At 44.3% G+C, this 11,105-nt stretch overlaps 1 pseudogene; it reads right to left on the bottom strand.

Annotated features, from left to right (window-relative positions):
- Positions 1-357: 357 nt before the first annotated feature.
- LOC115274547 lies at positions 358-2,825 on the bottom strand (annotated as a pseudogene).
- Between the last annotated feature and the right edge of the window lie 8,280 nt (positions 2,826-11,105).

Below are 11,105 nucleotides of genomic sequence, written 5' to 3'. Positions count from 1 at the left end.
CCGTGACTTGCTCTGGGCCCAGAGGGATCCTGTTGTCCAGCTTCTGCTACTCAGTGAGGAGTGTTGACTTCGTTTTCCCAAAATGCTGGTAATCAGGGTTGTTCCTCAGAAAGGTAGTTGGCCATGGGGCACCTGGGTGGCTCAGTTGGTTAAGCTTGGGACTTCAGCTCAGGTCATGATCTCACAATTTGAGAGTTCGAGCCACACTGGGCTCTGTGCTGACAGCTCAGAGCCTGGGGGCTGCTTTGGATTCTGTGTCTCCCTCTCTCTGCTTATCCCCTACTCAAGGTCAGTCTCTCAAAAATGAATAAACGTTAAAAAAAAAAGAAAAGAAAAGAAAGGTACTTGGCCAGGATGTCAGGCACCAGGCACCCCGGCGGTCCAGGAGGGGCTCGGCCCCTCTGGAAAGCACAGCCCCTTCCTCTGCACGCCCAGGGGCTCTGACTCAGCCTCCCCTGAGACCCCCATCTCCTTCGGCTTCTCAGGCTCCAGGTAGGAGCGCTTCTTCTGCTGGGGGGGGCAGTCAGGGAGGGGGATGGAGGGCAGGCTCAGCGAGGACCCTGGGGGTGGGGGTGGGGGTGGGCGTCGTGGGGGGCTGGGGCATCCCTCGCCTGGGGTCACGTGGTGCCGCTCCCGCAGGGTGTGCTGGGAAATACCAGCTCCCCCGCTCCGGGTTGTTTTTGCCAAGTAGGGAGCTTCCAGAACCCAGGACTGTGTTCTCGTCAGCATGGGCCGCTTGAGTGGAGGGCCTGTCGTCCTGCCGCAGGGCCGGCTTGTCCTGGCCGAAGCGCCGGAGGTGCTCAGGCTGCGGAGCTGGTGAGTGTCGTCGCCCGGGGTCGGGTGGCTGGCGTCCGCACCCTCGTCAGCTCTTCATCATGTGCCTGTCAGGAAACCTCTTGCAGCTTTGGCTCCCCACCTCCTTTTTTTTTTTTTTTTTTAAATTAAGAGGTATTTTTTCCCCAGTGTTTATTTTTGAGAGACAGAGCACAGGCGGGGGAGGGGCAAAGAGAGAGGGAGTCACAGAACCCGGTTTCAGGCTCTGAACTGTCAGCACAGGGCCCACTGTGGGGCTCGAACTCACAAACCGAGAGCTCATGACCTGAGAGAAGGTCCCATACAGGCTGACTGAGCCACCCAGGCGCCCCTTGGCTCTTCCTTTTTAAATTGCCGCTCCTCACTGTCTAGGGATTCAGTGAATTCAGAAACCCAGATATTGGCATTTGTGTCCTCGAAGTCATCTCCCAAGGTATTGGGAGTTGGGACGGGTGGCCCTGTTGGGCCTGTAGTGGTGGCTTTCGCTGAAGCTGCCCACACTCGGGGGTCTCGGCTCCCTTGCTCCTGCTGCTCCGTCTGGAAACCTCCGGTGGGGTGGCCCCTCTCCCTGGGGTCTGAACCATAGGAGAGTGACCGAGGTGCCGCTTCTCCCCTCAGACCCTGGATGGGAAACTGGCCCGTCCACATGGCTCCTGTGCTCAGGAGTGGTTTTCCTTCCAGCGTCCTCTGCCTGGGTGTTGACTGGACAGGTGGACAGGCCATCCAGGTAGCCCTCCTGGGCTCCACCTACAAGGCCCAGTCTGCTTTGCTCCTTAGACTTGCAGGAATGTCGTCGAGAGAGGAAAAGGCTGACTTGGTCCTGCCACAGTTGCTTGACAGGCTCTGGACGGGGCCTTCTCTCTCTCGCTTGCATTGTGGTCTTCGTGGAAACCATCCTCCCAAGGCTTTGTGAGCCTGGAAGGTCTCTGGTCTTCACCCACTTGCCTGAGGGGGTTTGAGGCTGTGGGAATTACTACATGATTCCTTGCCGTGGATGCGCTTTCTCTCGCTGGGAGATGAGCTTTGGCCTCAGAGAGGTGTGGGATGTCTCTTTAGAAGCTCTTCTCTTTGTTTTCAGGTATGGAAGAGAAATAGATTTTGTAGGAGGTATGGTTGGCTAATGTTTCGAGTTTCTTCTCTACTGGGGACATTAAGTCATATTCTAGGGGCTCGCTGAAGGTGAACTCAGGCCTTCGAGATCCAGTTTGGTTTCCCTTCTCATCAAGGGTAACCATCTTGGCACAGGTTCCCTGAGGAGATGTATGCCTGCCTTCCTTGGCGGGTGCAAGGTAGAGTGTGCTGCTCTTACTACTCATGGGAGGCTGGGGCACCTGGGCAAAGTGTGGCTCCAGGGAGGGTACCAGGTAGATGCCAGTCAGCAGCAGAGGATGGACAGGTTGGGCCTTCTGGGTATAATTCTGCTTGGGCTTCACTGGAGGGCTATTTTCTGGACTCTTCTCTAGCACAGGATGCAAATAGTCCTCTGTGAGGGGAGTTTTTAGGGAGCCTGCCAAACTGCAGAACCAGGAGAAGGACCTGGAAGCCAAGTCTCTGTTGTTCCAAAGCTGTCTGAGTTGGTCATTGTGCTGCGGGACTTGCCAGGGGAAAGAAAGGGACAGGGTGGGTACCCCCCCTTGGGTTCCAGGCTCTCCATGCTCTTCGGGGGCTGCACCGTCTCAGGGCCCTGCCCCACAGAAGCATCGTTCTAGTTACAGAAGACCTGAAATGGTCTTCTGGGGTCAAGGAGTGCCAGTTATGCCCTGAGGTGTTTAGCATCGTGCTGGCATTGGGTTGGTTCTCCTCAAATCTGGTTTGAATGCCAAGAGCAAGGTCAGCCTGCAGTTTTACTGTACTGTTGCTTCAGACAAATCTTTGTTCCTCCTAACCATGCTTTTTTCTGTGCTGGGGGTCAGATATGAGTTGCTTTGGGCAAAAGGAGTCAGAGGTGACAAAGGTCTACAGGGTTCAGATGTGCACACACATTTCATCGCCTCTGGTGTGGCCACGGTCATCATCAGGGCTTCACAGGGTTCAGGCTAACTCTGAGTTCTAACCTTAATGCCACTTGGCACTTAGCCACCCTCCACCATGGGCGGCTTGGTCACGTTGTGGCTGTAGCAGTTACAATGGACAGGTCCATGGTTTGGGGCTTGAGGGTGCTGAATGCAGATATATTCCAATATTCTTTATTTAACATCATTTTTTACAGTTAGATTAATTTTCTACTCATGCATTTCAAGGACTGTGAAGCGAGCATTCCAAAATATTTATTAATAAAAAGGTGTTGACTTAACATAGGTTTGAAAACCACTGCTATCAATGTCTATATCTCATCTATAAAAAATTGTGATGTCCTTTATAATTTAGAATTAGAGCGATGGTTTGCGACATGATAATAAGGAATTTAGAATATAGGTCATTTAAGGAAAAAGATATCTGGGGACAGAGAGGATGTGAGAGGGACTTTATTGAACATATAATATGCACCAAGTATTATGCCTATTTATTGTACTTAAAAAAATTATTTACTTTGAGGGGGTAAGGGGCAGAGAGAGTGAAAGAGAGAGAAGCCCAAGCAGGCCCCCTGCTGTCAAGTCAGAGACCTAGTGGGGCTGGAACTCAAGAACTGAACCGTGAGATCACCGCTTGAGCCAAAATCAAGAGTTGGATGCTTAACCGACTGAGGGACCCAGATGCCCCATTGTCCTTTTTTTCAATATCACTTAAAAAAATGTTTACGATAAAAATGTTTAGGTACATATTCTTTTCCCATTTCAAACTGAGGAAGCTCAGAGCATTTAAGTAACTTGTCTGGATGGAAAAACCATTTTGTTGTGAGTACAGGATTCAGACCCAACTCCATTTGAGTTCAAAGCCTAAATAAACTCTGATCTGCGGTGCAAGAGAAGAGTACCCAGGGCGTAATAGCCATCTCCAGTTCCTGAAAGGGCTGAGTTTCAAAAAGAATAGGTTTCACCTGTGCCGTTGCAGAGGTTCTAAAGCTTGGAGTAGTGAAGAGAAGTTAAATAGTGGTAGATTTTGGCTCAGTTTAAAGAACTTTATCACAACTGATTCTCCCTCAGGAGAATAGACCACCCGGGAGATTCTGCCAGGAAAGGTGATAGCAAACAATAAAATCTAGTGGTTATCTTTGATCAAAATTACTGAAGAAAGGTTTTCTGCATTTGGATAAGTTAGCTGGTCCAGAGGTTAACACAGTTTTAACTTGGAGACTCAGTGACTCTTCCGAATTAGTTAGTTCAACCTCCTACATGGAAGCCCCTTCTATAATACCCTGACATGTGATCATAAAGTCTTCTATCTCCTATGTATTCTCGCCTGCAATTACCTTGAATACCACCTTAAATTCTTTTTGGAGCAAGGTGGCAAGGAAATATATTTCCTTAACAAGTTCATGCCATCGTAAGCACAAAGGATCAGGAGGACTTTTCTAACATGACTTTTATATTTCTATTTGTTGGATCTTGAAGTATTTGAAGGTGGTGGTTATGTCTTCAGGTTGTCATTGATAATAAGCCATTGCTCATTTGACCTCACTTATTAGTCGGCCAGCTCTCTCTTGAAGATATTTTAGCTTTTAAAAAATTCCTTTCTTGGCATGGACACCAAAGTAAAACAATTGTATATTCCATCTTCACACAAAGTTTAATAAGCTTATTAGCTCTGGCCAACGTCTAGGCCCCTCTTTCACAAAAGTCCTTGTGAATTAAGTGATTAAAACTCTGAAGTACAAGGAAAGTTTGGTTATGCCAAATCAAGTGTACATTATATACTGACTGGTATAATAAAAAAAATCTTCTAATGATCACTCTCATGATGGATTATTATCCAACCCACCTACAAAAGTCTTGGACAGATGAAAATGATCCTTTTCCCCTCAGTGGATCAGAATGTGAATTTTAAAAGGTTCAAGGCTTCTCAACTCCAGGCCAGTCATCCCGAGTCATGCCTTATAACTATAGAGGTAAAAGCAAATAAAAGAAAGAAATTTTTGACAAAAGAGTCAGTGGTGGATTGCAACTGAGTTGCCCTGGGCACTGGTCTGGAGATTTGACCTCAGTGTTTTCAGACTTTATATCTCACAGCCTTGAACCTTGTTGACATTTCCTTGTTTACTATGCTTTTTGCCTGCTTCAACATCATAAAGAAAGAAGGAATATAAGTGTCCTTTCAGTTAAATATAGATATAGGCTGTATCTAGGACATTTGTGAGAGAATAAGCAGTATGGATCCCTCATTTGGGAAAAAGAATTTTCTAATTGTAGACCAAATATTTAAGTTAAAGAATCACCAGTGTCTTGAGTTTCTAACTTGTTACTGGCACTCTAAAAATCAGTGGAACATGTTATAAAGTTCAGAGATAACGGCTACTCTCTGACAGCAATAGAAAGCAATTGTGTTTGGATAACATTAAATTTTTTAGAATTTAAAAGAATTATTTCAATTCAAACATATTATAGTCTGAGAGGAGAGGATAATTTTAATGCCTCTATAAACCTGTTTTCAATTATTATAGTCTCATCACTCAGTGGCCAGAAGAATTAAATGCTTTTCCAAGACTACAGACTTCTTTAGTTCAGTACAGATTGACCTAAAAGTGGCATCTTTTGATAAATTGCCTGATTCTCTTTCCATAGTTCCATATAATTATGAGATGTTGAGATCTAGGATTCACATACATTAGTCTATGCTTTATATACGTAGCAAGATGCTTTAAACTCAAAGACTGTGTTATGGGTGTGTTGAATTGAATAGATAACATATATTTTTCCCTGACCTAAACTTTTGTTCCCAGTGGGCCTCCCATAACATTAATTTGTTCCTTGTCTTTTTACTCCCATGAGTAAAGTTACTGCTATAGCAAAACTTACAATGCCAACTGAGAGAAAATTGAGGGCTTTGAAAAGGTTCTTCCCCTTATAATCATAGCATGGAATTATTAGTAACTTAGTTAATTGAACACAGTGAATGCGACGAGATGTGTAAACCTCTTTTGAAGGATGAAGGATATTATTTCTGATAGGCTGATGAGATCAAGGTTCAGACAGTGCACAAAATGGGAAAATTTGAGAATCACCAACAGATGTAAACTACACTGCCTCAGCAAATCAGATATTTTCTCATGCCAGGCATATGTGAGTGGCATGAAGGGGATGTTAGGCTCTTGGCAATACAAAAAGTTAGTGTCCTGAAGGCTTCCCCGGGGAATGGAGTTGTGGGTTTGAAGGCTTTAAATGGGAGAACAGCTGACTTAGGCAACGAAGCCTTTCCTTAATCCACAGTGTTGCCCAGAGAAGACCTTGCATTTTCAAAGCCAAATCTATCAAACAAAGAAACCAACACAAAACAAGTAGACGAAACAGCATAGCACCACTTGCCCGAATCCATAAATATCAGAGCAAACTTTATCTGAGCTTCAGTCTCCAGCCTACTTGCAAATGATGTCATTATGCAGACCTAGCGTTGGCATGAAGACATAATTAGTATTCAGTCTGACAGAAAACCATTTCATTTAATTCCACTGGCTGAGATCCAACCGGCTGTGTATATATGACAGCATACGAAACGGGCACTTTGGGTAAAAGCGGGCTTGGCATTAGTACGCTGAACAGTGACCTGGAATGGGAACAGGGACAGAGCAAGGTTGGAAAGAGCAAACGAACAGAGGGAGCTGTCATTCCAGTTCAGAAACCCACTGCGTTTGCGTTTTAGATGCAAAGAAGGAGGTTTATTTAATAAAGATTCTTACACCCTGTTAGTCATGCTGTCTGACAAATTTCTGAACATAAGTCATGGTTAACTTTTAACCTGGGAAAATTACAGGAATCCTCCTAGGAATTTACCTGGAATGAGTCTGATCCCACGTATTAAATGTCTTTTGCAATATGCACTGAAAGTGGTATGTTGTCTCTTTCGCATACTTGTTCTTTCTCTGTGACCCCCAGCATTTCAATGGATCTGGGAACTGTCTGTGAAAAGTATTGAATTGGCACAGAGATTACAATTAACCAGTGATGGCATTTAATGCTCCAGATGCCTCCCCACGCTTCTCTTTCCTGTTCTATGTCTGGGGAGAGGGAGCTGCATAGACTCTGTTGGCACTCTTCCCTGTCCTGTGATTCTAGTTGTATTTTGTCAATAGGACACACCAACAAGAGATTAGGAGATTGGGAGGAAGTTCCTGCAGGCTATGTGTGGGTAAACTCTGCCCTCTGTTGAAGGCTACAATTTCTCCTGGGTGGCCCTCTCCATAGAGGACTGTCTCTGTGCTCTATTATCACTCTTGTCCCTTGTCTAAGAGTAGCACGCTGATCTCAACAACCCTGGGGCACTACATCATTGCATTTCCCCCCCTGCATCTTGCCCATGTCTTTGAAAATTGCCTTTACTGAATTCACCTCAAATTACCTAATTTTGGCTTTTTATCTGTTTCCTGATGACTGTTACTGACGGTTATGGCTTCTGACATGACTGGACAAAAGTCAGAATCATCCAGAGAAAGAAGAAGAGAATGTAGCCAGAGAAGTCCAGGAGACTGTTGCTTCACAGGAATGGAAAGTAGTAGAATTAATTTGTGGGAATTTGAATGGAAAGGTGTCTCAGATGTCTGAGATCAGTTGATGGTTCATTGTCCTGAAATTCATGGGCAAAGGTATTTCTAGGAATTCATCAGTAGAATATGTGCTTTGATGTGCTTACAGAAGTAAGGACAAATTAAGGCTGATTTATAGTCTTTTATTTATATCTATAGTTCTAGAATTGATGGTCATGAATGAAAATAGCAGTTTTTACTTCGCCAGCATGAGCATCAAGCTTTCCATGATGGACTCACAGACTTCCTTTTCAAGCCCCATATCCCACCATTAAGATCCATGCCAGCACCTTTACACGGGGTGATTAGTGAGGGCCATCCCATCTTTCAATGGGAGTGGCCTTCCTACTCACTTTTCTGATCTTTTATCCATTCTTTCATTAATTTATGGTTATTTCCTAATTTATAAATCTATCTTATTGATTGATTGAATTAACCTTTAATTGAGAATATAAAGTGCCTTATCTTTTTTTCTACCTAATGCTTTCATTCTCTCATAAATATTTTGGTATGAAGAAAAAGAGGGGAAGAGGGAGAGGGAGAGAAGGGCAGATGTGTGTGACTAGAAAAGGGGCATTTTACTGTGAGAAGATTAGCAAAATGAAGCAGTTGCTTAAAGACGTAATAAAATATTCTACTCTTGTATATCCCTGCTGAGGATGCTTGCCACTTAACACTGGGTTTGGCTTAGGTAAATAGTAAGTCAGTGTTGTGATGGTAACAACAACTGACCAAAAAATATTGCAAATCAGAAGGAAACTTTGGCATTTTCACAGTTGAACAGTAGCCACAAGACTGCAGAGAAGATGCGTATTCATATGACCAAACCCTAGCAGAGTTCACATTATATTATTTCTTTGGATCAACAAGTATTTTTTTGAGTGCTTACTTTGGGCCAGACACAGTCATATATGCTGGGTACATTGCTGTGAATAAGGTGAATGTATATTGCTGTTTGCATGGATCTCACATTAAAGTTGGGTGTAGACAGTCAGTAAAACCTGAGTTAAGTATATGATATGCTAAATAGTGATCACTGGAGGAGGTCTTCAAGAAGATGTGACTACCAGTTGGCCTGAGAGCAGGACCTGGGCCGTCAGAGTCCTCCACTTCCCATGTGCTCAGAGGTGTGTTTCAAGGACAGGGATAGCTTCTAGACAACAAGGCATTGTTGAGACCATCTGAACTGAGTACCTGACTGGAATTTTTTAAAGCTTCTCTATAAACTTTTAAGAGCCTGGCAAGTGGTGCTGAGAGCTGTCTGCCTTGTGGCTCCCGAGACGAACTTTGTGTACGAGTTCTTTCTTCTGAAGCCCAGAACCCCCAGATCTGGGGTGGTTCGCCTATTTCCTGAGTGTCCCCAGGCCCTGCAGCAGTAAGCGCTCCAGAGAAAGATGAAGCAGGGAAGGAATGTAGGCAGCGCTCCGGAGGAGAAGTACTGCAGTTCTAGGATTCTCTCTTTCCTTCTCTCTTTGACTCCTCCACCCCCTCAAAATAAATAAATATTAAAAAGGGGTGGGGGGGTGCAGCCAATAAAGGTCTCATTGAGAACATGGCATTTGAACAAAGATCAGAAGTAGGTAGAGATGCCCATCTGTGGATAGCCGGGGAAGGCACAGAATCAGGAATAGTTAGTGCAGAAGCCTTGAGGCAGAAGGATGTTTGGAATATTGGGGGGAAAAAAAGAACAAGAATATTAATATGGTTAAAGTAGAGGAAGTCAAAGACTTAGAGATTAGAGAGCGACAGCTTGTGCAGGTCAGGGGATAGTGGATAAAGAACCAGAGAGTAAATATTTTAGGCTTTGCAGGATGCATAAAATCTCTGCCATATAGGCTCCTTCTTCTGTTCCTTCTGCCTTTCCTCCATTTTCCTCCTCTTCTTCCTCCTCCTCCCTTTTCTTCTTCCTCTTCCTCCACGTACGCGCCTGCTTCCCCTTAAAAGTGGGAAAACTGTATTTGGCTTGTGTGTTGCAGTCTTCTGTCTGGATTTGAACTGCAGACAAGAGTTTGACATCTGCTGGAAGAGATGACTTTATGGGGGGGTGGAGATTAAATTTTACTAAGGTCAATTTCCTGGCTTTCCAGAAAACACTGTAGAAGACAAAGACAGAAGCAGGGAGACAGTCAGCAAGTCATGTCATCTATCCAGCCATGGATGATGGTGACAGCGTGGACTCCATGATTGCTGTGGATGTGCCGAGTTCCATTCCACAGATCTTTTGAAAGAACTGCGGGCAGGATTTAATGATGGATTGGATATGGGTATGAGGGATACAAACACATGGATAGCTCTATTTTTTTTTTTCTGAGTCGTTAGAAGAGGGAGTTACTATTTGCTGAAATAGGGCATCCTGATGATAAGTCAAGTGGGAGGAATATTAAAAAGTGATCTTTGAGTTTACCAATAAGAGGTTATTGCGGACTTTGAAAGTTTTAGTGGTGCTTTGAGGGGGAAGACAAACCCCTGATTCAATCAGACTTCTTTTTTTGAGAGACAAGAGAGATGCAGAATAGATATAGTGAATAGAGACAACTGATGATAAATTTATTCTTTTAAAAGTATCATAGAGTGGCTCAGTCAGTTAAGTGTCTGACTTTGGCTCAGGTTATGATCTCATGGTTTGTGAGTTTGAGGCCTGCGTCAGGCTCTGTGCTGACCGCTCAGAGCCTGGAGCCTGCTTCGGATTCTGTGTCTCCTTCCCTCTCTCTGTTCCTCCCCCATTCATGCTGTATCTCTGTCTCAAAAATAAAAACATTTTAAAAATTAAAAAAAAAATCATAGAAATGATATGGTAAATGAAAGGTGGTTTGTAGTTAAGAAAGTTTTTTTTTTGTTTTTTTGTTTTTTGTTTTGTTGTTGTTGTTGTTGTTGTTGTTGTTTTGTAGAAATTCCAATAGGTCTGTGTGCTTACTGGAGTGTTGCTCTAGCGAAGGGAAACTGGTGATACAGGAAAGAGGAGAATCGTTGGAGTGATGTCTTTGGGTAGGTGAGAGAGGCTGAGATCTACGGAGCAGTGGAATGTTGAGGACTTAGCTGGGTTTTAGACACTGCAGCCATCCAACTGGAAGGAAGGCAAGGCACGGAAATACGTGAGCAATGGGTGTGTTGTGGGAATTGTAGAAATCCCACTTGGTCTTTTCGGTTCTCTTGCTGAAAGAAAAGCAAGGTCATCAGCTGAACATAAATATTGGAGAGGAGGGGTTGGGGGTTTTAGAAGAGGTTAACTTACAAAACAGTTGTGGGTGAGAAATGTCGAAGGGTTGTCATTGGTGGATGCCAGTTGGAAGTGAGACTAGCCAGCGTGCCTGTATTTTTGTCAGGCCCTTTTTCACCTGCAGAAGAGCAAAAGCACTGGATTTAACAAAGCAACTTGAGGCAAGCAACTTGAGGGACAAAAGATGTGAAGCAGATGCAAGGGGTCATTATAATTTGGATTATGATATTTCAACTGATTAGAGAAGGAAGTAAAACGTTGAAGTAAATAAAGGGGAGCAAAAAATAGGCAGGAAGAATGGATTTCTAAGTACTGATGGTGTTGACAAATTGTGGGAGTTGTGCCCTAGATGGAAGGAGCTGGAGAGATAGGTAGTGGAGAGTGGGGCACTTGAAAATGAGGTCTGAGGAGGTTGTAGGTTTTGGTAATGGCAAGGTCTGGGAAATGAGAATGAATTATGGC

The sequence above is a fragment of the Suricata suricatta genome, chromosome 2, assembly GCF_006229205.1.
Source record: "Suricata suricatta isolate VVHF042 chromosome 2, meerkat_22Aug2017_6uvM2_HiC, whole genome shotgun sequence".
Classification (NCBI taxonomy): Eukaryota; Metazoa; Chordata; class Mammalia; order Carnivora; family Herpestidae; genus Suricata; species Suricata suricatta.
This window is presented reverse-complemented; position numbering and strand designations above follow the sequence as displayed.